We start from the raw sequence: 26,129 nt of genomic DNA on the forward strand, positions 1-26,129 counted from the left end.
GTCCCGATTTCTTGGGTGTTGTCCCACTGCGTTGACCCTGTCGACTATTCTTCTCCATAGCTCCATCTTCCTTGCAATTGAGGTGTGCTGCACCTGTGCTCCAAATAGCTGTGCCTCTACCCGGACGATTTCCTCCACCATGACCCTGAGCTCCTCCTCCGAGAACCTGGGGTGTCTTTGCCGTGCCATGGGGTGGTGTAGGTGATGTGTGGGGTGGTGTGTGTGGTGATAAGTGTGGTGATATGTATTGGTGTGTGGTGTTTTGTGCGTGGAAGTTGTGTGGGTTATGGTGTTGAGTGCCTGTGGATACTAGTTTATGGATGGTGGTGTCTCTCTCTGGCCTTCTTTCAGAAATTATTGTCGTAGGGGTTTGTGGGTGATGTGGGTGTGTGTTTTATATTGTAATGGGTGTGTGGGAGTGGTGTGTGTATGTGTCTCAGGTGTGTGTATTTGGAATTCTCTAATGTGGCTGTGTTTTGTAAGAGTGTGTGTATTTTGAGCGCGGCGGTGTGTACCGCCAATGGAATACCGCGGTTGAAAGACCGCTGCGTGGATTCATGTGTTGTGATAGTGTGGGCGTATTTCTTTTGGCGTGACGTGGAGGTTTTGTTTTCGCCAGTTTATCACTGACCTTTGGTGTGGCGGACTTGTGTGGGTGTCTGAATTTTGTCGGATTCCTAGATGTGGGTCATAATAGCTGTGGCGGAATTCTGCGGCCGCGGCGGTATGTTGGCGGTGTTCTGCACGGCGGTAAGCGGCTTTTACCGCCAATGTTGTAATGACCACCTATGTCATTCTCAGCCTCACCAATCCGCTAACATCATCATAAAGACTGCAAAGTCTGCAGGTAGTTTCAGGCTTCAAAATTAACTTGGTGAAAACCGAAGGGATTAAATGTTGATGCTAAATAACAAACAATGCAGACTCCTACAAATTACACCATATTTTGAAGAATGAATAAAGAGGAAGAATATGTGCTGTAGCCATAGCAAAGACACCCCAAAGATGCTACGGGAAATTGCGACTAAAATCATCCAAGCTGGGAAAGAAAGTGGACCTCGCCATCTGGCACTCATATAACGTTTCTGGGTGGAATGCATTACAGTGGTGAGAATGACGATTCTACCTTGGATCCTTTACCTTTTCTGCACTCTCACTGGCTGTCAGACTATCAGATAGACACACAGAAACTTCAGGATACATGTTCAAACTACATCTGACAGGGCAAGCCAGTGCATATCGAATGGAAACGGGATGCAAAAATCTAGAGATAGAGGGTTAGATTCCTACTGAAATTCTCCATGTAGGCAGGTAAAAAGAGTGGGATACATTGATCACGCCTTGTCAGGCAGATCCCTTGGAAGGTCTTGTGCATACCAGAGACCCAGAGCCTCTATATAGCCCCAGCAGGCTTGGTGGCATTACAGATATGGGACAACATAGGTATCATTGGGGAAGGTGGCGACTGTCCTAGCCATCACTTTTCACCCTGCTTTTGGAAACACAGACTTTTCCCCAGGCCTGGACGCAAGGTGGTTGTGTAATTATGGGACTCCTCTTTCATAAAGGAATCACTAAACCATTTGACCAGATGTTTAGCAAATTTGATTCCAGGGAGAAGGAGAGTGTTTGATGCCCATAAGTGAGTCACTGGATGCTTCAGCCTGATGGGTTTCTAATACTTTGAAGTCCTTGATGGGATTACCATTTAGAAGACAATGGGAGAAAGAATTGGAGATAATCCTGGAGGAATATAAATTGGAACAGATTCTATAAAGACAGAACATTTGTTTCCAACATGCACAAGACAAAGACCTATTATATAAAATATATACATGGCACTATAACTCCTCACGGCAACACAGCTTTGACAAAAGAGGTCAGACCCTTGCTGGAGGTGATGTGGGTAACAGAGTTCTCTCACACATGCCATTACATTACATGATGCTTTCCAAAATTAGTCTCATAGTGTAGGGTGGTGCTGGAGACCATTATCATCACCATGGGGACAGAGGTTGCCAGATACTGTTCTGTAATCATATTGCGGGTGCCCTCTAAGGCGTTTATCATCTGCACAGCTCAAATGGAAAAACATTCTCTTTCCTACCTACTACTAGCAGTGAAACACTTCATCATCACAATGAGTGACAGGAGTGAAATTCCAGGCTACAATATGTTGCTGCTGAACTAAGGTCTTTATTAGGTGCAGAGAAACTATTAAATGATTGAGAAGGAAAAGCAGTTCAAGAAAATCAGGGGTCCTGCTCTATGGTTTCTGCAAGATACCGTAATACCTATCCAGCAATATTGAGGGCTTTTCGTTCTTTAAAATGGCAGATTAAAAGTAATGAAACCGGTAGTACTTTGAAACTGAAGACAATTGGGTACTGTCAAAGGTGATATGAGTTGTGAGGGGGTGTCGTAAAGCTGATGGAAAGGGGTTGGGGTTAATGAAGATGGCCAATATCCTAATGCTAAAGCACGTTAGAAGACGTGCTTTTATATGAACTGCAATGACTAAAACTTTAATAAAAATGATTCATACTTAAAGAAAACAAATTGTGCAGACTTGGACCTCACACTTTGGAAATGGTCAATGGCAGTCGTCCAGGAATCCCCGGCGGTCCACAATGCCTACCCATGAGGTCCAAGACTGCTTAGAAAATTAAATAATGTTAACAGATGAAGGTGTATATAAATAGAGGCGCAAAATGTAAAATTTAAAATGTTAAAACGTTCTGTAAATATGAAGGATTTTTAAATTGTAGGTTAATATTTAAGTTGCGATCCTTACATTAATTTGTGGCAGCAGTGCAAGTACATCAAACAGACTAGTATGGACGATGGGTGGCCTCAATGGAAGTTAGAAAGGCGCCAACCTTCACATTACATTTTTAAAATATATTTCTAAATTAATTTTCCTCATTTGTGTATTGTTTCCGTAATGTTGTTATCGTTTTATAGTTCAAATTAGCAAAATTGCTTAGGACAGTATCCCAAGATTGCAATAGGGACTCAGTGGGGGTTCAATAATTATTCAGTGGTATTCCCGGATTCCTGCAATGATTAATTTGGAGTTTGCTAAATTCAAAATGTTAAGAACCATGAGTCTGGGGATGTACATACTTTTTATTATGTGAACTGTGGTTTATATAGATAGTTCCTGACTACTGGCTCCCGTGTGCAGATTTTCTTGTTTTAACTTTTTGTATGGGAAGCTTATTTTTTCCCACACTAGAACTCATACATAAAATAAAACATGCTTGAACATCACCTCCCCCCCCCAAAAAAATGTGTTTTTCTTTTGACTCTCGCTCATCTCCCATTCTCAAAATATGTGAATGGTAAATTAAGATAGGCGTTTACTAAATACGTACATACATTGCAAGGCTTTTCCTCCTACGTTGCTCAATAATCGGCGAGGGAAAGGCATTCCGAATTATACGTGGGTACAAAATACTAAAAAATTGGGAAAATGCAACATTGAAGCATTGCGAAAAACAGCCTTTTCCAGGAATATCCGATCAAGTAGAACTTTGCAATGTCTGTATATTGTTATTATTTGTTTTAAAGAAATGATCATGAGCTTCTAGAAAAAAAAATGTGCACACCCCTAACACGGCCCAATAAAGCTGTGGCTTAATGTTGGTATTAGGCACTTGCTACAACTGCATTACACGCTAGCAGTGGAAGTAACTGTCTGGTGATCACAGGAGGTGCTTTGGTAATGCTTTAGTAGGGCGCCACAGTGCTTTAATATCACCTTCATGGTGGTAAAACTTCATTGTCGTTACATGGTATTTAAGTTCCCTTTGTGTGTTGGTCACTAAGGTGATATATGTGTGAGGCGCCGCCATTTTGTGATTTGTAAATCCCTAAGTCTTGTTTCCAGTGACGCCTCCTGTACCTCCATTGAATAGTCTTGTTTGAACGAGTGAAGAGAGTGTCTTTGCTCCCTCTGTGATAGTTTACTGGGCTGCTCTTGTATCAGGCGGTCATGTACTGAAAAGGAGCAGCCTAGTTCGGATCCCTTTACTTCATGGAACAAGACACAGGTGTGCCCAAGCTTTTCCTGGGAGCTTTGTTATTACATATGAAGCGGTTCAAAGGGGCCTTTTTACAAGCGAAGAACGCCTCGGGGATTAGACATGCGATATTTTGAAACTAGTATAATAGCCTTGCTCGTTAACTAAAAAATCCAGGCATTTTTCTCATTGGTAACCCATTTCAGGAAAGGCATGCTGTGGTTTTGTCTCCTTCTTTCAGATTTAGGAAAATATGCATGCTCAAAAATGTGCACGCAGTGCAGGAATTCAGCATATATCTAATGTTGTGTGTATAGTACCATCTGCGTGAACATTTCAGAGACAAAGTAATTTATTTTTAGCTGAGTGTGGTTCAAGATGTCAAGCAGCTTGTATCCCCATCTTTAAGATTATTCACTGTGCCAGCAATATAATCAGCTCTTGTCGAAATTGGCAAGATGGCTTTCATCGCTCAATGGTAGGAAACATAAGCCCCTTGAGTACTGTAACCTTGAATTACTTTTCTGCTGCCTGGATGGGAAATAATACCTTCAAGTATAAACTAGTTTATCTTGACCTTTCTGAAATTGGGGCAATAAAATGTAAAATGGCACACTGTCCCTGTCTGTGCTAGAAGTGTCCGAGTGTAACTGGTGCACAGGGCAACCATGTGGCATATGGTGTATTCATACCTCCAATGGACTTGAAACTGCTGGTCCATCTTTCAGTATAGAGGGATTGGCAACATTTTGAGGAGGGGGCATGGATTTCCCGCACATAAGTGAACAACACACAATGCAACTCCACCTGCCCTCAAGCATGGATGCCTATGGCATCCCTAGTGTAGTGTCTTGTGAGTTTTCATGATGGAGCCCATTTGGTTCTGAACAGACTCCGTAGAAGTGTGACACAGCTGTTAGAACGGAATGCAATGAAAGCTTGGTTTAGAATGTTGAGTTCTCAGTTACATGCATACAACGATATGTAATATTCAGCTCCGTGTGTGGCATAGTCATTGGCGAGTACCCAGGCCGGGGACGACACTACAACTGACAATGAGAAATGGGATAAGTAATCTGAAGAAAGATTGTGCTCTCCCAGATAAGTTTGCAGTGGTCCAAGAATACTGCCCGTGCGTGCCATTTGTGTCGCTGTCGAAGTACGGAATCAACGCTTCATGCATGTGGAGTCAAAGCGCAGCTCCAGCCACTGTGAAGCAATTGAAGACAACAAAATCAATATAAGGAATCTACACATCTTTGGCCGAGAACCTGCTGGTCAGGTCATACATAAAAGCACTGCACTGCAACGCAAGATAAAATTGTACATTATACAGAGCGTTAACCCTCAAGACCGATACAACCAGATTTACAAAGCACAGCCAAAGATAATCATAACTTGCCAAATAACCCTGTTAATAGAAGCGCTGCTAGGCAGAGATCAACCAGGTGTCAGGAAGTGCAAACTGAAGTTTAAAAATCCACTAAAGAGAGTCTTCACACCACAGCATTCGGTGAAGTGGCTCTAGGAGATGTGCCCAAGGTTGTGCTTACTGAGCCATCCATGTTTGAAGCGGTTTGCCCTCAAAGCTGCAGAGTGGGGCCCAGAATAACTTCAATGGTCTTCAAAGAACAAAGAGCCAGAAGCGACTTTCAGAGTAACAATGTTTTTCAGAAGGCATTTAAGAAAGTAGCCACAGTTCCAAGTGATGGTAAAGACGCTCCTGAGGCCAATATGCCAAAGAACCCTATAGAAGGTTTGCATAAAATTGATTACCAAACAGCATCAAAGAGCACACTACCGTCAACGTCAGTAGGTTCCATACTTGTCTACAATGCTGCTGCCTTCCTTAAACCAACATCACCTTTCACTACTGCCAAAAAGCAAAGTATTGTCGATAGATGGACTGCTTGGATAGAGACATTTGATTATTTCACTGATGCACTTGAAGAGACTGATAACAGAAATATGATCAAATATCTCAAAAATCATTCTGGTAATGGTGTGAAAGAAGTCATAAAGGGAATTCGTCACAATTGACGAAGAAGTCCCATACAGTCAGATTAAACCAGCGTTGAATCTCAAATTCAATCCAGTACCAAACCTTGATTATGAAAGATGCATTTTCAGTCAAAAACTCCAAAAAGTTGCTGAAGCCATCAGTGAATTTGTGGCGAGACTTAATACACTCAAACAATGTAGGTTCAATTAATTTAATGATGAAGAAGCAATGCATATTATAGTTATTGACAGATGCTTGTCAGATTTGTTCTGATGACGAATGCTGAGAGAAACTCTTTATCTGGAGTGAGTGTTAATGGCTGTCAGAGCCAAAGAGTTTGTTGAAAGAAAAGCTTCTGACATGGAGGCTGGAGGTGTCCAGAATGAAACAATCATGAGTGTGAAAAGTAAGCCAAAGAAAAAGACCGAACAACACAAAGTGATGTTTACATGTAAAAAGAAGTTGCGTTGTAGATGTAAATATTTGTTTCCACACCAAGGTAAATGTCCCGCCATTGGACAGATATGTAAAGGCTGTGGGAAAGAGAACCATTTTGTGATGGTTTGTAAAGTGAAGGGAAAAGTAAGTGTGTCATGGAGCGAAGACAAATTGGCTGCCAGAACATTCCAGAAGCAGCACTCAATGTATACCCACAAGGCCAATCAGCATCTTCAGTTGAGGCAAGTAGACACTGAACAAAGTCACTGAACAGAGTCAATCATCATCTAAATCATCGTCAAAAAGTTATTCCTCCTCAATATCAAGTGAATGTGAGGAAGATGGTTGTGCCCGATCAATGTTTACCTCAGACAAACGTGCACATGTTGGACTGGCCTCATGTGAAGAAATATGTCAAAGAAAAGTTGACATGTCAAAGAATGAAATCAGACAAACATTGTCTAAAGATTACATTGAAAATAAACAGTTGTTCGATACTGTTTAATATCGACAGTGGTGCATCGATAAACTTAATTCCTGAAGAGAAATATAATGAACTATCTCCATTACCACGGCTTATGTCATTGAAAACCAAAGTGTGTGCATGGACTGCATCAATGCCCATAAAAAGTCAGGATTAATTATTAGCAACAATGAAACACAATTAAATGAAGGTGCACACACCAATCCATGTGCTTCAAGGTACAACCTCAGTTGCCTGTCTACTCAGTTTCAGCATAGCTGCTGATATGGGGCTGATGTCTGTGAATTACAACATGAATGCTCATCATGAAATAGTAAATCAATTCCCTTCATTGTTTCATGGTTTAGGAAAGCTATGAAAGTAAAGCTGCATATTAATGAGGATGTCTCACCTGCTTGTCAAAGACAATTGCTTTTGATTCACAAGAAGCTGTTGAAAAAAAACTTGAATCATTACTCAAGCATGTAATTGATCATTCAAATGCCCTGGGTTTCTCCCATAGTGGTAGTGCTCAATAAGGACAGTAAAGGAGCTGTGCGAATATGCATTGACATGCGTCAGTCAAACAAGGCAATTGAACGAGAATGACATTCAGGTCCACACGTTGCTGACATGATAATGCAATTGAGTGGTGTAAATGTCTTCTCTCGCCTTGATTTAAATAAAGGTTATCATCACTTGGAACTTGAAGAAAATTGCATGTACATTACAACCTTTTCCACACTTGTTGCTCTGTTTTTGGTTTGTCATCAGCTGCAGAACCTTTCCAAAATGCAATTCAGCATATCATACAGCCTGAATACATTCAATTATAGCGATGACATATTCGTTTTTGGAGCTACACAGAAGGAGCAATATAGAGCTCTCACACAAGTATATCATTTACTTACTAATGCAGGTTTGACTTTGAATGCAGAGTGTTAGTTCCACTAGAAAAAGGTAAAGTTCTTTTGTCTTATCTTTTCTGATTGAGGTATCACACATAATCCTGCGAAAGTTCAAGCACTGTCAAATGCTGATCCCCCACAAGATTATGGTATGTTCATTTCTTGGCATAGCCAGTTACTGTTCAAGATACATATAAGACTTTGCCACTGTAAGTGCTCCATTGTGAGAGTTGATGAAGAAATATGTTTCATTTCAATGGTCACATGAATTTTCAGAGAATCAAACAAGCCATTGAAAATGCTGCTGAAATGGCACATTTCAATCTAAGGCTTCACACAGAGGTTGTTGTTGATACTAACGCAGTCGGGTTCGTGGCTATCCTTACACAGCCCAGTGGACATCAAAATGCTCGAAGACATATGGTGTCCTATGCTAATAGAAGTTTGCCCCGACCAGAACGTGCTTTATCACAACCTGAGAAAGAAAGTTTAGCCGTGGTGTGGCCTTGTGAACATTTCCATATATTCCTGTACAGAAAGCCTTTTACGTTGGTAATTGACCATCAAGCTTTACTGACTATATTTTGCAATCTAAAAGAAAAGATGCCTCCTTACATTGAATGATGGGGACTACAATTGCAAGAGTATTTATACCATAGTGAATTGTCCAGGGAAGGATCAAAACCCTGCTGACTAGTTTTCCAGAGTGCCTATACAAGGTTAAGGTACTCCATCCAAGACAGCTGAAGCCCACATTAAATTTATTGTAAAATTAAATACGCCAGCTGCTATCTCATTAACACAGAATACCATTGCCATGAGCCATGATAGTGACATGCTGAAGTTAAGACATAATTCCACATTAGTCATGGAACCAACACACTTGACCTCTCACCAATGATGGTAAATATCAAAAATACAGAAAAGTCAAAGATTAACCGCCCATAACTCAGGAGGAAGTTATACTTCGACGGTCGAGAATCCTGATCCAGGAGAGTTTGCAACTGAAAATAATTGAAGTGGCTCACAAAGGACACCGTAGTATCGTTGCCAAAAAAAGAGCTCTCCAAGCCTGAGTTTGGTTTCCGTATTTAGATGAGAGGGTTGAAAAAGAACTCAGGGCCTGTCATCTATGCAACTGCCTTTCTACAAATGTTATTCAACATACTCTGAACATGTCAGGACTCCCTAAGCATGCCTGGGAAAGAATAGCCATAGACATTTGTAGTCCGCTTTGCAATGGACATCACTTGATGGTGATTGTGGACGATTACTCATATTTACCATTAGTCAAAGATCTTTCATTCACAACTCACGAACGTTCCATTGAGAACCTACATGGCACCTTTGTGACATGGGGGTTCCAGCCATTTTGAAGTGTGATAATGGCTTGCCTTGTAACAGTTGAGAATTAAAAAAATTCCTAGAGCACCTAAATATAAAGCATCACCTTTGTGGCCCCTGGCCAACTGACTTGTTGAACATTTTATGAGTACACTAAAGAATGCAGTACAGTTTACAACTCTTGAGAAACTTAGTTTGAAATCTGTATTAAATTCTACCCTATAAGCTCATCGTTCAACACCCACTCAACAACAGTCAAAAGTCTAGCAACTTTGATGTTCGGGAGAGCAATGACAACCAAGTTACCTCAATGAACCAACAAGAGAGAAGGAAGTGAGAAAATTATTTGTACAAGGGTCTTGGTTAACAAGCAGAAAATGAAAGCCTATGTGGACAAGAGGTGACATGCAAAGAATATCACTTTTAAGAGGGTAGATTTGATGATCGCCCAACCGATGCGAAGATGGAAATTTGATGCTTCATATGATGCTGAACCTTTCCATGGGTTTCTACCAAGGGATACATGGTGACTGCCCAGGGCCCTGAGACTCTTCTCACTTTACACCTTTGATTCATGAACTTTCAAATTGAGAGGGTGAAGGCAAGACAAAAACTGAGGAATCAGTGACTGCCGTTACCTATTTACCGTCTTCAAAAAATCTCTGATACTGAAGATGACAGCTTCCAGTAACCAAATCAGGTCAACTGATCAAAGCACCAAGAAGGCTGATTGAAGAGATGTGGTTGTACCTGCTTTTTTAATTTTATTTTTGTACTTTTTTTATTTAACAGAGGGGGAGATGTAGTCTCTTGCGAGTTTTAGAGTTTTATAACTGAACCATTTTGGCTCCGAACATACTCTGTAGAAGTTTGACATAGCTGATAGAGCTGAATTCAATTAAAGCTTAGTTTAGAATGTTGAGTTTGCAGTTACATGCAGAAGAATAAAGCTGTGTAACATTCAGCTCTGTGTGGCATAGTTATTGGCAGGTAATCAGGCTGGGGAGGAAGCTACACCTAGCACCATGTGCCACTCTTCACTGGGATGCCATTTTGAAGGGGTTGGGATGATGTCTGTACACCGTTTCATATGTGGAGTAAAATCAGTGCACCTTCTGCCAGGCTTCTTGCACCTGTGCCCTCATCTGTAATACAGCCTGGGCAACAAATTAAAGGTATTCCCTCATTTGCTTTAGACCTCACTACAAATATGGAAAGTGTTATATACCAATACAATACAATACAATGTGGCTAAATCCTACACAAATGCGGACAGGTTGTACTGCCATTTGATAAAGTTTGTTTTGACCAATGACTTTGTGTTTCACCACTGCGCATATTAGTTGCTCAATGTTCACCAGTAGCACATGGTATGTTTTGTTCAGTTGAGCCGCCTATGGGCTTTGACATGGCATTAGCCATTACTTTCTGTATTCAGTTTAGCCGCCTATGGGCTTTGACATTGCATTAGCCATCACTTTCTGTATTCAGTTTAGCCGCCTATGGGCTTTGACATGGCATTAGCCATTACTTTCTGTATTCAGTTTAGCCGCCTATGGGCTTTGACATTGCATTAGCCATTACATTCTGTATTCTGCCTATTGGCTTTGACATTGCTTTCCTATTGGCTTTGACATGATGTATTCAGTTTAGCTGCCTATTGACTTTGACATGCTATTAGATATTCTGCCTATTGGCTTTGACATGATATTATATATTGCATTTTATATTCAGCTTAACTGCCTATTGGCTTTGACATGATATTATACATTGCATTTTGTATTCAGCTCAGCTGCCTATTGGCTTTGACATGATATTATACATTGCATTTTGTATTCAGCTCAGCTGCCTATGGGCTTTGACATGATATAAGACATTGCATTTTGTATTCAGCTTAGATGCTTATTGGCTTTGACATGACACTAGACATTGCATTTGATATTTAGGTTAGCTGCCCATTGCCTTTAACGTGGAGTTAGACATTGCAGTTGAGAATCCAAGCTGTATTTTTCCAAGCTGTGTTTTTGCACAAGAGAACCACGATGTTTTTCTCACAGTAGACTAGACATGATAAGAGAGAGTACATGGGTGTTTTTCTCTTCGCTTGAGCTTGGGAACAGGAGTAGTCTTGGAGACCTGGCCAGTCTCCAAAGGGCTTGCTCAGTTTCCCAGGTCTGAGAGGAGGGGGCACACCGTTGTAACAAATGTAACAGGCTGCAGAGGGTCAGATTCGAATCTGCCGGACCTCGTGCTGGAGCTTGGCGCAGGCTGCCAGCAATCCCGTGTGGGTAGATGAATCTCTTTCTCGCGGCTGACAGGGGTCATCAGCTTGCAGACCTTAGAAAGATGAAGCTGTAGATAGTTCCCACACGGTGAAGTATTTGTTTTGCTTTGCATTCAATATCTTATAAATATAACCTGCTGTGTATATTGCAAACTGATATATTTTGTTTGATTAACGCGGACTTGAAAGCTACTAATTCGTCATTCATAAATATTGTGGTTGGGGAAGAATTAACAACAATAAAAGTCTTCTTTGACCTCAGAAGTGCATTTCTGTTGTGTTATGTTAGTGCTTAGAAACTAGATAAGAGGAAAGCACTACAATTTGTACCAGGAGTGGCGTCGGTCATTAAGAGGTGATTAAGAGGGTGTTGACGAGTTGGTAGATTTCTAAGTGCACACTTTAAAAGTGTAATTGTTTTTTTGTTGTTTGGAGAATTACAGAAATTGTTTTTTTGGAGAATCACAGTAGCACGGCAGACCATGTCTGGGAATGCATGTGTTGATAAACTGCCTGATGGTGCTAAGAAAAACTGTGAATTGTTTTCTGTTTGGGGAATTACAGAAGCACTGCAGACCATGTCTGAAGATGCATGTGTAGCTAAAATGCCTGATAGTGTTTTGAGAAATAATTTCTGTTGTACATATGTAGAAAATGTGTCTTTTGGAAGTAATGATGACAGAAAGGTCTGGATACCTTTATCTGCTTACAGAGAAATGCAGGAGAAATGTAGGAAGTTGGAACATGAAAATAGGAATTTACGTGAGCAAATTAGCCAGGATACAATAATTCAAAATAAGACTGAAAGTTATAAAAATGCTGTTTTTGAAGAATCTTTCTTGTCCCATTCCAGTAATAAGGGGGTTAAGACAGCTCCGAGCTGCACTGAGTTTTCGTGTGAGCCAGGGTTTTTGGCAGACAAAATGCATTCCTTAACTGATAACACGGACGAGAGAGACCAGAATGTGATTTACGAGTTACCGTTGCAAAATGCACAAGTAAAACAAAGGATTTTAGAGCAAGACACCCCGAGTTTCATTAGCTTGTTTGATTTTTGGAAAAAGAATAGCCCTCATTTGAGAGAAATCCTAACACTTTTGTATATGGTCACTGTGAAAAATAATATGCAGCTGCGCGCTTGTGATTTGGCAAATGAAATAATGCAGACTTCAGGTTTCTGCGCAGTGAAATTGAGTGCAAATACTTATGTACATTTAAATCAAGAACAAGGGAAGAAAGTAGTGCCCCTAGCTAGAATCATACAATGGATCTGGTACTTGCAAGACAGGGCTAGAGTACCACAGGTAAAGGAGTTACCAATGAAATTGTGTGCACCATTTGAACTCGTGGCCACTGAAGATAAAAAGCATGTTTGTTTTACTAATGATTCATTGACTGAAATGTTGCTTTCTGGCACAGTAGAAGGAACAGCGTTGTATAATGTGTGTCAGATTTTAAAGCAAGAGCTACGTGAGATGTGTCATTTTTACGCTGATTTTTGGTTCATTGCTAATGTTTTAGCACCTAACTGGTTCAATTACCTTGCAGATGTTAATGAGAAAAATTCAGAGAGAGAAGTGTTCACCCAGAATTCTGCCTTAGTGGGGATGGCTAAGTGGGTGCCCCAGAAATGTGAACAGCTGAGAGAAAAAGCCACTTACAGGTGGGCAGAGATGAGAGAGATGCACATTCCCCTAGTTTTGATAAAAACTGTGCAGCACGCACAAAAGCAATCTGTCATGCAAGCAGTCACAGAGCAGTTGGGGAGAGGAAAGTTACCAGAACAGAAATGGCAAATTGATCAGGTTTTAGGGAGAGTGATTGCTGCAAATTACCAAGGAAAAATCGAAATTATGCTGATACCTAGAAAAGAATCTGATTCATTCATACAAATCGGAGACAGAATGGCCCAAATTGGTAAAAGTGCAGTGAATGGAGGTTTGTTAAAGAAGGAGTCTGCCCCAGCCCTTCTGACAGTGCAAGAAAAGGGAAGCTGTGGTGCAGCAGATAAAAACCTCAGTGCTGGTGTGTGGGCTGAAGCCCCAAGTGACCCTCCAGAACCTGCAGAGAATATAACAAAGGGCCCCAAAAACGTCCTGCTGATAATAAAACAGGGAAAGAAAGAGAAAGGGTGCAGTTTAAATGAAAAATGTTATTTGCAAGAAAAGTCATACTTGTTTCTTTTGCAGATCCTACCACGTTTCGCCACTGTCCCTGAGTGTGCTGTGTGGTCCCCCTTTCGGTGTGTGCGTGTGGGGTCGGGGAAGGGACCGTATCCCCAACCTGAACCTGGCTGAGTAAAGTGCCAGCACCATGGATCCATTTTGCGCAAACTGCGCCTTCAGTTCAAGTTCAACTTGTTTGATTGCATTCTTCCACTGGAACTAAGCTGTGTTTTTTTTTTTTTTCCCTCTCGTATGGAACTCTGACTTTTGCTTATCTTCCAGCAAACCTTTCAGGTTGACCGTGCACCTTTACATGAGCAGAACTCATGCCACATCAAATTGCTAACACTGTTGAATTAGAGACTCATTCAGAGTATAAAAATTGCCCAGTCTTTTCTATGTAGATGTATCTGATGTGAAAGGTTATGAAATCAATGTGTTAATTCACTTCTATTGCTTTACAGGGATTGCTTTGATCATAATGTTTTTTTTTGTTTGTGCTGATGTTTTTTGTTTTTGTTTGAAACAGGAGATATGTGAAACAAAAATTCATTGGTCAAAGGGCGGAATGTACTGCCATTTGATAAAGTTTGTTTTGACCAATGACTTTGTGTTTCACCACTGCGCATATTAGTTGCTCAATGTTCACCAGTAGCACATGGTATGTTTTGTTCAGTTAAGCCGCCTATGGGCTTTGACATGGCATTAGCCATTACTTTCTGTATTCAGTTTAGCCGCCTATGGGCTTTGACATTGCATTAGCCATCACTTTCTGTATTCAGTTTAGCCGCCTATGGGCTTTGACATGGCATTAGCCATTACTTGCTGTATTCAGTTTAGCCGCCTATGGGCTTTGACATTGCATTAGCCATTACATTCTGTATTCTGCCTATTGGCTTTGACATGCTGTATCCAGTCTAGCCGCCTATTGGCTTTGACATTGCATTCCTATTGGCTTTGACATGATGTATTCAGTTTAGCTGCCTATTGACTTTGACATGCTATTAGATATTCTGCCTATTGGCTTTGACATGATATTATATATTGCATTTTATATTCAGCTTAACTGCCTATTGGCTTTGACATGATATTATACATTGCATTTTGTATTCAGCTCAGCTGCCTATTGGCTTTGACATGATATTATACATTGCATTTTGTATTCAGCTCAGCTGCCTATGGGCTTTGACATGATATAAGACATTGCATTTTGTATTCAGCTTAGATGCTTATTGGCTTTGACATGACACTAGACATTGCATTTGATATTTAGGTTAGCTGCCCATTGCCTTTAACGTGGAGTTAGACATTGCAGTTGAGAATCCAAGCTGTATTTTTCCAAGCTGTGTTTTTGCACAAGAGAACCAAGATGTTTTTCTCACAGTAGACTAGACATGATAAGAGAGAGTACATGGGTGTTTTTCTCTTCGCTTGAGCTTGGGAACAGGAGTAGTCTTGGAGACCTGGCCAGTCTCCAAAGGGCTTGCTCAGTTTCCCAGGTCTGAGAGGAGGGGGCACACCGTTGTAACAAATGTAACAGGCTGTAGAGGGTCAGATTCGAATCTGCCGGACCTCGTGCTGGAGCTTGGCGCAGGCTGCCAGCAATCCCGTGTGGGTAGATGAATCTCTTTCTCGCGGCTGACAGGGGTCATCAGCTTGCAGACCTTAGAAAGATGAAGCTGTAGATAGTTCCCACACGGTGAAGTATTTGTTTTGCTTTGCATTCAATATCTTATAAATATAACCTGCTGTGTATATTGCAAACTGATATATTTTGTTTGATTAACGCAGACTTGAAAGCTACTAATTCGTCATTCATAAATATTGTGGTTGGGGAAGAATTAACAACAATAAAAGTCTTCTTTGACCTCAGAAGTGCATTTCTGTTGTGTTATGTTAGTGCTGAGAAACTAGATAAGAGGAAAGCACTACACAGGTGCATGTTTGATCTTTATTACGGAATTAACCACATAAGCTTCTGTGCCCCTTCTGTAACAACACAGTGCTTAGAGGAGTAAAAATGACTGTAAATGCCCAATGTCTTCCAGTGGTGCTTGCTGTAATATAGGCCCTGGGTCCATGTTATATAAAATGTTCACTCTTCCAGTCTTTATCGGTGGACCCAACGTAGATAGGGAAAATGTGCTATGATACAAGCAAATTGTGGTGCTCTCAGTGATCATGTACATGTGCTGGTGAGACAACAGCACTTGGTAGAGGACTGGCAGTTTTTAACCACTGATCTATCTTTCAATGCAGACAAACTCCCCCCATTTTAAAGAGGGGACAGGGATTCCTCTGCAGGTAGGTGCAGTGTGAAACAGCAAGCACTTAGGTTGACCGCGGGACACAGGGGCCCCTTCTAAAGATTGTGCCTCCTGATGGCCTGTTTGCCCATGCATCTACCTCAGTAATATAAGGCATTCCCTCAGGTGCATGGGACCAAACCATCATGAAAATTAAAGAACACCCGTGCAATCCCTATTTGAGAAATGAACACACAAGTATCAGCAGCCCTTTCTGTAATACCAAAGTGCTCTGGGGAAGATGGACAGACCCATTGTGCCCATGAGGCAATTCTGTCATTCAAGTTTCTTTGCTTTGTCCATGGAGTGATCCTTAAAAGGGAATTTTTCAGCCAGGAACAAAAGCCCACATCATTATGAACACAGAGCTTCTAATATAAGCTCGATTACGGTTATACAGTGTGTCACTGGTATTTCCACTATACCTTCCTCTAATCTCATGGCATATACAGGCCAGCAGCACTCAAGCCAGAATATTTTTGCCCAGGTTGAAATAGCTAATAATTGACGCATAAGCACATCTGTGGGTGGTTTAATTTAACACCAGACCTCCTCCCTTTCACTTCTACTTGAGTTCGAATACCCTTTTAGTTTCTGCATGCACTTCTCTGCACCGTTTTTGACAACTCCCCCACTTGACTTTGTACCCTAATGTTATAGTCCCTTTTCCACGTACTGTAGTTTGCCCGGTCTTGAGCTTCTGACTTAAAAGTTTTCTGACTTGCTTTTAAGAGTGAATGATGTGCTAAAAATGTGAAAATACCTGTTTCACTGGGCCCCCAATAGTAAAATCCATGTCTTTCTAATGGGTGTATATGCTTCATTCTCTCAGTTTCGTATCCGCTGTGTCCTTTATGGCCTAGTAGACATTGCTCATTGTGCCACTTGTGGACTTCCACAGTGCTCCACCCCAGGTGCCACACACTGGGCATCTACTTTCCCAAGTACTCCTTCAGGCTTTATATCATGCATATCCTGATGAGCCACCTGGATGGTTAAGCTGGGCTCCATGTGGGCTGTGATTGAAGGAATCAGCCCGCAAGGACACCCATTTTGCTTTTTTCTGGGATCCTCCCCTTTCGGCCTTTGGGGTCTAGCCTTGCCTGTTAGGGAGAGTCATTTCAGGCACTAGTTAGGACCTTACACAGGTGGTGTCCTGGGTCTGCTGGGCCTTGCTTGTGGTGCCCTTCAGGCCCTTACCCTTCAGCTCACTGCTTAGGTCCTTCTGGTTGCAGTAAACTATAATTTTTGGACCCATACCTCTGGCAGGCTTGCACTACTTTCTCTTATTTTCTCACACCAGGTTTGTCTGGTGGTTAGGAAGGGAATCTTACAGGAGACCTACCTTAATGCAGCCTTCTGGATACTATATCTTGCCATGGCCATGACACCTTCCTGCGTTACTAACTGTGTCCAATGGGACTTCTTTTGCTTTAAAAAAAAGATATTTTAAATCAAACTGTCTTCAAGAGTCTACCAATATCACACCTCGTTGTAGTAAGTAAACATGACATTACGTAAGGATAAATTAAGCAGTAGTCATTATTGATAGTATGCATCTCCAATGGTGAGCAACCATCTAGAGCCATATAAAACAGTCTGATACATGTAGCCAGACATAGCACAGCTTTGTTTTTGGTTTCATCCTCTCTCAGTGTCAAAGCATCCACCACACACCTCCGCTGCTTTAACTAAAAATAAATGTAGCATTCCCATATACCCTTCGAGCAATGCAGAGGATACAGCTGCAAAGAGAAGTTGGTTGTATAAGGGAAGGACAACCAACACTCAAATAATCACAAACAGAAATAGAAAAAAACTAGTTTTTAAGATATATATTGCCATCAGTATTAGAGCAATAGATGGGACCTAAACTAGAAGACTCATTCCCAAAATGTTTATACACAGCTCAATCCCATATTGAGTTAAACGTCTTCAAAGGCTTAATTGGGACACCATATGGTCACAATACAGGCATCACAGAGCTAGTTCAATGACTGTCTTATGCTCTCATCATTGGGACCATTTTTGTTAAGAGAGCAGAAACAACAGAAGTGATTTTATACATGCCCTATGGCTAACATTGATTTGGCACAGCGAGCAACGCGCTCTGTCGCACGGACAGTTCCAAGAAGCACCAAGCCCGCATAAAGTTATGATTCATTTGCGAAAGTTTAAGTGATCCCCGATCGAGGATAATGATCTGAAATGCGTTGTGGATCAACTGGGATATATATATATATATATATATATATATATATATATATATATATATATATATATATATATATATATATATTTATATTTATTTTTTGAATCTGTTTATTGTATAACATAAAGTGTGAAAAAAGAGAATAACATATCACAGCCCATTACACCATCGTCACAGCAGTCGGGCAGCAGGCACATTTGGTAAAAACATTATACCTTACTCAAGGCATCTGCCATACTTCTTAGTACATGTAAGAGGGGGAGAGGGGAGGAGATAGGATATATACACATAACTATAGTTTCTTTAGTAGAACCAACCATTTCTGTTAGTGTCTGTCATATATTCTTTCTTGGGCTTCATATTATGGTGTTATCAATGAATTGGTATCCCATTAAAAGTATGTCCATGTAGCGCGTTTGTGTTTTTAAATGCCATAAAGTTTGTTTCTGGTTGATCGTAATTATTCCTCTGCCGTTTTTCTATTGATAAATGATGCTGCTGCTACATATTGTGATTTATGGCAGCGCAATATGGGGCGATCCTCACTGCCGTGTTATACACACTTCCACTGTGACCCAGGTACTGTGCCTATTTTGTGTGGGTTGCGGGTCCTGATGTCCATCCTCCCACGTTCATGGGGGGTTAATGTCGTCTTTAGCTTCTATTGATACTATGTATTCATCCCAAATGTCAGCCCCTTTTACTTGTATTCCCTTGCCCTGCAGTGCATGGAGACCCTGTGCTTCTGCCCTGGCCCACTTTAGTAGGTCACACAACCAGCGCTGTGTATTTGATACTGCTGGCGCCTTCCACTGCATCACCAACAGGCGCTTGAATAATAACGCTAAATCAATACACTTGTGTAATTGCTTTCCTTTAGGTGGCCTCTTACGAACTCCCAGAAGGCAAGACTCTGGCGTGGGTAACAGCTAGCATCCCACCAGTTCAGCCGTCACAGAGGTGACGGTGTGCCTGGAGCAATGAACCGGTGGGCATTCCCATATCATATGATAAAAATTAGCTTCTTTCTCCCCACATCTAGGACATTCGTGTTTATTCTGAGGGAACATGCGTGATAACCTATTGGGGGAAAAGTAGGTTTGGTGCAAGTAATTAAGTTGGGTATAGCGGAAGCGTGGATTGCGTGATACCATTTTGATCATGCTAAGCGCCATGGTCCATTCCGGCAGTGTAAGCTGTTTCCCAAGAACCTGATCCCATCTAGCACGCGTCTTGACATATACGTCTGCAGTGTTCCCCAATAAGGCCCTATATAATTGGGAGATAGTATATTGTAGTCCTAAGGTCGCTAGCAGTGTGTGTAGTAGCGGATGAACTTGGGTTCGTCGTCACTGTTATTCCATATCCTGCGTGAGTTGTTGCAATGCATTATAGGTTAAAAATCGCCCCGGTCTGACATCATAAGTCAATGCAAGCTCAGAATAGGACATCTGTTTGCCATCCTTGTATTTGTCACCTATTGTTTGTATGCCTAACATGGTCCAAGATTCTAGATCATGATGTACGCCCAGTTGCCCTATTCCGTGAATGGCCAATAGTGGGATGCTGGGAGTGTAGGGAGGGGTAGGTCCCCCTTTAAGGACATAGCGGTGCCAACAGTGTCTTGCCACTACTAACAAGAAATTTGTGTGACGTGGAAGATTTGTGTTGTCTTGTAGCCAACCTAATATACTTGTGTGCCCCAGTGCTTTGGTATTGGCGTAAGTTCTATGTTAGGAAGGTTTTACATCCACATTAATGGCCATTTGAGTTGCGCTGCCCCATAGTAGAGCTCGTAATTTGGTGCACCCAGTCCACCCTGCGATGGCGGCATATATGTGGCAGTAAGAGCCACATGGCTATGACCTCCTTTCCATATTAAATCCGACAATAGGCCATTCAAGAGTTTGAAAAAAGATTGAGGAATAATGATTGGGAGAGCCATAAAGTAGCAGAGGAGTCTGGGTAGCACTATCATCTTTGCTATGGCCACCCTACCCATTGGTGATAATGGTAGTGACTTCCAAAATGTTAATGAGCCTTTTATGGATCGGGCTGCATGTCCTAGGTTGCCTTCCCTCAGATCAATTAATTTATGGTATACATGAATACCAAGGTATTTGAATGTAGAGTAGCACCAGGTCATTCCACACACACTGGAATTAACTCGTAGGTGCACTGGAATCCCTGTCATCGGGAAGACACAGGACTTTGACATGTTCACACGTAATCCAGATATGTCTCTGAAGCGCTCCAGAAGCTTTAGTAAGCCTGGAAGCGAAACTGTACCTCTACGTAGGTATATTAGCGCATCATCTGCATAAAGAGATACTATCTGGTGTCCCATTCCATCAGGAATACCTCACTGTTGCGCATGCATTCTGAGCTGGGCTGCGAGTGGTTCCATAGCTACAGCAAACAGGAGGGGTGACAAGGGGCATCCCTGTCTAGTGCCTCGGCCTATGGGAAAACTGTCTGAAATTATCCTGCCCATTTTGACCCTGGTCGTGGGATTGGAGTACAGGCTATTGATCCAGTTCATATACACCGGGCCAAATCCCATGGACTTCAAGGCTGCTCTTAGGAATGACCAACCGAGAGTGTTGAATGCTTTCTCACTATTTAAGGACACTTCAGCCCTGTCATAGTCTGATACCAGGGTGGCCAAAATAAGCCCCATTAACTTGCGAATATTCAGAAAATTGCTCCGACCAGGGATGAATCCCAACTGGGCTTCATGTATCAAGTGGGACATTAGCGGCAGCAGCCGGTTTGCCAGTATCTTGCCTAATATCTTGCAGTCTAGATTTAGTAGTGATAAGGGCCTGTAGGATCGTACATCTACTGGGTCTCGGCCTGGCTTGTGCAGGACCACTATTAACGCTTCGCATTGGGAGTCTGGTAATCTCTTCCTTTTTTGCGCTTCTCGAAGCATCTCTTGGTACGGCTTGATCAACTGTGGCGCGAAAGTCTGATAGTACTCCACAGGCAAGCCATCGCTGCCTGGTGCCTTATTGTGTGCTAATTGTTGCAGAGCAGACTTTGGGGGTCATTCTGACCCTGGCGGTCATGGACCGCCAGGGCCAACGGCCGCGGGAGCACCGCCAACAGGCTGGCGGTGCTCCCATGGGCATTCTGACCGCGGCGGTACAGCCGCGGTCAGAAACGGAAAACCGGCGGTGTCCCGCCGGTTTCCTGCTGCCCAAGGGAATCCTCCATGGCGGCGCTGCAGGCAGCGCTGCCATGGGGATTCCGACCCCCTTACCGCCAGCCTGGCTCTGGCGGTTTTGACCGCCAGAACCTGGCTGGCGGTAACGGGTGTCGTGGGGCCCCCTAACAGGGCCCCACCAAGATTTTCAGTGTATGCCAAGCAGACACTGAAAATCGCGACGGGTGCAACTGCACCCGTCGCACCCCTTCCACTCCGCCGGCTCCATTCGGAGCCGGCATCCTCATGGAAGGGGGTTTCCCGCTGGGCTGGCGGGCGGCCTTCTGGCGGTCGCCCGCCAGCCCAGCGGGAAACTCAGAATGACCGCTGCTGTATTTTGACCGCAGTACGGTCTTCTGGCGGTTCCCAACCCGCGGAGGTCAGAATGACCCCCACAATCTCCTCCGCATCAATGGGTCTTTCCAATACTCGCTGTTGCAGTGGAGATAATTGTGTGAGAGGGAGTGAATTGAAAAACTCCCCTATCTGTGCGTCAGAAGGATCAGGAGTCGCCTCATATAGTGTGCTACAGTACTGTCTGAATGCATCATTTATGTCCTCCTGTGAATTGACTATTGTCCCATTACTGAGTTGAATAGCCCCAATAGGTGTGCGTGGCGTCTCACCCCTAACCAACCACGCTAGCAATCTCCCTGAATGGTCACCCTCAGAGTGCAATGTAGCTGTGTAGTGACAATAGTCAAAGTTCCGCAAGTGCATGTCTGCTTCAGTCCTGTGTTTGCGTAGTCCAAGGAGGGCGTCAGGTACTGCCGTCGCCTATGCCACTGCGCACTCAGTGTCACGCAAGTCTGATTCTGCTTGCATCAGTTCCTTTGATAGTGTGCAGCGCAGTCCCCCCGATGCTGATAAACAACAGCCTCTTACACCAACTTTATGTGCATCCCACTCTGTTGCTCGATCTGCCGCTGTTCCTGCATTTAAATCAAAGTATGAGGATATATGCCCTGCCATTTCAGTGCGGAAAGGAAGATCCTGCAGTAGCTCTGGCTGCAGCCTCCATGTGGGTATGCGGGTGCGTAGTCCCCCCCCATTGTATGGTGGCAACTAGGGGACAGTGATCTGAAACAGATTTTGCTAAATAGGCTGTCTTACGAAAAGCGCCAACCAACTCTGTTGAACTAAGCAATAAGTCAATGCGAGTGTGTAGTCTGTGTACTGGGAGTAGAAGGAGTATTCCCTATTCAGGGGGTGAGTAAGATGCCAAACATCCCCTAACCCTCTTTCGGATCCACTTCTGGAGCACCTTTGTGTTTTGCCTACTGGGAGCTCCCATTAACGGCGAATGAGCTCTGTCTATATCAATGTCTGGCACACAGTTTAAATCTCCGCCCCATATTATGGTGGGCATTGGATCATTAAATAGGGTAGGTTGAATCGACAGCAAGAATTCGCTTTGCTTTATGTTGGGGGCATATAATCCTGCTATATTAAGTGGTTTACCATCTAATGTGCCCTCCAACAATACATACCTACCATCATTGTCTACCTTACGGTGCTCTACGACATATGGGACTGTTGATGCCACCCATATCAGTACTCCTCTAGCTTATGAGGACGTGGTTGTACCGTGTAGTTGCCCACACCATTTATTCTCCAGAATATGTAAGTCCGGTGCAGTGAGGTGCATCTCTTGTAATATTGCTATTTGTATTTTGTAACGTTTCAAGTAGGTATAAACCCTATGGCATTTAGTGGGATTAGCCATGCCCCTCACATTCCATGTTAATATGTTATAAGCGGCTATACCCATTTAATGTAATTATAATGACTAAATAAATGAGCAATATTACACATAGCTTATGATGCATCCTACCTCCTCGCTGTGGCTGTAACAATGCCATGTGGCGTGTGTCATTATCAGAACAACAAATTCAATGCGAACTCACCAGGTAACACCTAGCACATTGAATATATGCACAACAGGTGCAACTTAGGGCAATGGTGCCAAACTTGTCTCTACAGGAACCCATAGGGTGTGGGGTGTAGTGGGGGGTGCGTGTAAAGGGAACAGAAGTAGCGTGATCCTGCGGCCCCATCTACTGGTCCATTCGCCAGCACCATCCCGTCTATATAATTGATCATCACGCATGCAGCTCAGTGGTGGACCTCCTGGGGAACAACAGGTGAGCTGATGGCAAGGCAACACTGATGGGAGATCGAATCCACTGCAACAGACCCCCGTACACCCTGCTGCACTTGCAATGACTTGGCCAGAGAGCCCATGAGACGATGATCCAGGTTTGGCTAGCCCAGCTAGGCCTAAAAGGCCACTCATGACACTCATCACTACAAATTGTCCGCTACACGTGGGGTAAGTTCCGGGCCAAGAACCAACGTGGATGCTGGCGCGCTGGAGCCACCTAGCGATGAGCCCGAGCCAGCGGATGCATCGTCCTGGAGAGGGGCATAGTGATTGAAGGAGAACTGGTTGGCTTCCTTCAGGGCCTTTGCTTGGTTCACAGCTGCTTGCTCCCTGGACGATCTTGCTGTGAATCTGTTTTTTTTTTGCCGACGAGGTTGATGTTTGATCCATTCATTAGTTTTGGTTTCGTCTTTTAGTGGGGATACCAATCCTTTAGCATTCACCCAGGTCCATGCGTCTTCTGTTGAGGAAAAAATGTGTGTCTTCCCCCGTCCACTACTCGGAGGCGTGCCGGGAATAACAGTGAATAATTGATAATGCAGTCACGTAAAAGTTGTTTAATCTTCATGAAGGAAGCACGCTTCCGTTGTACCTCCATGGTGTAGTCAGGGTATGCAGTGATGGCGGTATTCTCAACTTGCTAAGGGCCTTGCGATCTGAACCTCTGAAGGACCTGGTCTCGGTCACGAAAATTAAGGAACCGTGCTATCAGGGGGTAGGCTGGAGCACCCGGACGCAGCGTTCTGCCCGGAATCTGATGGGCATGCTCGATCACCATGTAGGGCAATGTTTGGTCTGTGAGCACTGTGTCCTTTAGCTATCTCTCCAGAAATTCCTCCGCATTAGGCAGTTCTGTTTGCTCTGGAAATCCTACAAAGCAAATGTTGTTCCTGTGTGACCTGCCCTCTGCATCTTCTGCCCTGTGCTTGAGCATCGTTACTTCTGCTTCCAGGCTTTGTAGTTGACTTTGCATTGCAGTAATATCTGGTCGGACCAGTGCAATAGAGGTTTCATTAGTTGACACTCTGTCAGCTAGCTTACGTTGATCCGCTCTCAAAAGATTCACCTCAAGTGCCAGTGAGTCAATCTTACCTTCCAGTGTTGTCTTAGTGTCTAAGATAGCTTGTAGAAGTTTATCAATTTGAGATGAGTGAGATCGCAGCGTATCGCTCAGTTGTTGGAGAGACTCTGCTTGATCCGCGGTTGCGTGTTTACTGCTTAGCATATCCTCTGGAGCAGTCGTTGATGGTCGCGCCTGTTTTGGCTTGACCATGGTGGTGAGTGGCCGTGTTGCTGAATTGTGCCGTGCCTTGACGTATGGGACCACTGCTGTCCTTCACCACTTTTTAAGCCGTACACCCACGCCTGTTCACACACGTGCTGCTCTGTCCAGCGTTGTGAGCACCAGTACCAGCATCTGGGTAGTGCTTTAAAGTTTAGGGTAAATACCCTATGGGCTGACCAGAGTCAATTTGTGCAGGCCAGTCGCTACACTACACGGTTAAAACTGCTTTACGTTGTGAGGTTTACAGCTTGTAGTATTACCACCCCGAGATGCTTCCCAGTGTTGGCCTGTCCTCTCCAGCGCCTCATTAACAGTAACCAGTTCCAGGTTTGGTAGGTTGACATGCACAATGCACTGACACTTGTTAATTAGAGTGTCCTTGCGCTATAATGCGATGCAAGTAAAGCCGCCTCGCAGCGCTCCCTCATCCGCTCACCTCGTTTACGTGTATAGTAACTTCGGCCTCGCAGGTCCGGCATCCGGGGCTGCTGCATCTCGGGAGGGCCCCGTCCCACTGCTGCCGTGCAGCGGGCGGCACCACACTGGCGGATCACACAGCGGCACCACTCTGTTTCTCGCGGGGCCTCACCCGCCACAAAGCCGATCACAGCGCCGTTTACGTCCAAATGTAGAGACGCGCCTCCTCCAAGGCCCAAATCACTGGCCACTGCGCTCCTCCTCCAAGAGATGTGTCGCTCTGCTATTCCTCATAGCCGCATATTCACCGCCCCGGCAATGCATCTGTGGCGGCCTTTTGGTCACTTGACATGTGGTTAATGTTTCTATTTTGTGGCACTCATGGACAGAGAGTGCACCCATTTAGCTCACCTTAGAAGTGAATCTGTGTAGTACAAGGAGTGCAATCACAAAACTTTCCCTTTCAATTTCTAAGTTAAGAGGTATCGCAGATGGTGATAGTAGAGCAATTAGCATGGGGCATAAGTGCCACACTCTGCTTTAGTGCAATGTGGCATGTTCGATGTCAGAGGTAAATGCTTGTTGCAGATGAAAATTCAATGTACATTTCAAATGTTCGTTTTTTTTTAAAGATGACTAATGCGGTTAATATAACTAAGGTGCTGGGAGGGAAAGTTATTTCCTCAGGTTCACACCTTGTGGCCAAAAGTGGGACCTAGGGTTAGAACCCAGGATATGCAGCAGTGTTTCCCCTGTCCCTACCTTTAAGTATGTCAGTGGTAGCCCGTTTCATTCCTTATTTGTAACGACTAAATAAATGAAGTGCAGAAACTGAGCTGGCATACGGTTGTTTGGGCATGTTCTCTTTTTTCATACGATATTTATTCTGTTTTGCACAAGACAAATTT

General features: G+C 43.3%; 1 protein-coding gene across 2 annotated transcripts in view; it reads left to right on the forward strand.

Annotated features, from left to right (window-relative positions):
* The window catches only part of SLC35D2 (solute carrier family 35 member D2), a 344,284-nt gene that overhangs the window by 26,602 nt on the left and 291,553 nt on the right, over nt 1-26,129 (forward strand). The gene's annotated exons all lie outside the window — the stretch shown is intronic.

Source organism: Pleurodeles waltl, chromosome 1_1, assembly GCF_031143425.1.
Source record: "Pleurodeles waltl isolate 20211129_DDA chromosome 1_1, aPleWal1.hap1.20221129, whole genome shotgun sequence".
Classification (NCBI taxonomy): domain Eukaryota; kingdom Metazoa; phylum Chordata; class Amphibia; order Caudata; family Salamandridae; genus Pleurodeles; species Pleurodeles waltl.